Raw genomic sequence first — 1,333 nt, 5'->3', positions numbered from 1 at the left:
TTATAATTTTTATTTGAGAAATGAATATAGTAGTTGATTTATAAAGCTATGATGAATACATAGGAAAATTATGTAATATAAAGTAAAAGCTTTTGGATTTTAAATTTGATCAAGGTACTGTGCTTCACATACCTTTGTTTTGGGTGCATTCTCTTTGACATACTGATGAGACTATGATATTTTTAACAATTAGCATTCACATATTAGTCTCTTTTTAGCAAGCTGGAGGAGCCCACAGTATACTTTGGTCAGAATTATGAGATTACAGTAGAACTTCACTATTTCAATCATACTCAGAACAATTGGATAAAGTTAATTTTGTTGTCCAATGTTAACTTGTAATTCAATTAATTTATTTTCCTTCCAAAATCTTCACTGATTATTATGTTGAGTCAAAATAAAGTAAGTCAACAATGCACAAACCTTCTTTGAAGTGTTCTTTTTCCTGCTGAAGTACTAATGATAGCAGTATATCAAAAGAACCACTCAAAAGTTTCAAGAACACTACAGTGAACACAGAGTCTACCTGGTACCCATTATGCCACCAACATAGTGCCTTATTCCTGACACTAACACTATCCATGGATACTCTATCAAGTACAAACAGAGTATTGGTTATAAACGATTGTGAACCTCAAAATGAATGAAAACCAGCAGTCAAAATATTCACCACCTGAATTTAAAATTCTTTCTGATATAAACAGAAAATGAAGGAAAATCACTCTAAAAATTCTCAATTCATACTGTCTAAGAAAGACCAGTCTGTGGATGGCTAGACATCTTCAGAAAGCTAGAACTTGATTATGTACTATAACTCCTTCTCCTAAAAATACCAGTAGTGTTAGAATAGCTCTCATGGTGAATGTAGAGTACATAAGAGTCAAGTTCATTAAAAAATAAAACAAAACAAACAAACAAACAAACAAAAATAACCCTGAAACCCTGCCCCAGGGATTGCTGAGCCGGCCAGCCAGACTGGATGTGGTGGTGCACACCTGTAATCCCAGCTCTGGGGAGGCTGAAAACAGAAGATCACTATGAATCCGAGTCACATAGTGAAACTCTGTACCAAACACATTAAGAAATTAAAAAGAAAAAAATACTAAAGAATGTTGCCACATTGTATTAAGAGTTAGGGCTGCTGCTTCATTCCACCAGCAACCTACTTGCATCCTGGCTCCTGTGCTACCCTCTAGGTGACAAGGTTGAGAGCTATCAAAATATCACAAGCAGGGTCTTGGATTTAGCTTTCTTATCTGTTGGATACTCTGATCTTCTGTACTTTAGAATCATGTCTTGAAAGACTGAAGCAATTAGAATATATATATATATA

The sequence above is a fragment of the Octodon degus genome, unplaced genomic scaffold, assembly GCF_000260255.1.
Source record: "Octodon degus isolate 3935 unplaced genomic scaffold, OctDeg1.0 scaffold00264, whole genome shotgun sequence".
Lineage (NCBI taxonomy): Eukaryota > Metazoa > Chordata > Mammalia > Rodentia > Octodontidae > Octodon > Octodon degus.
This window is presented reverse-complemented; position numbering follows the sequence as displayed.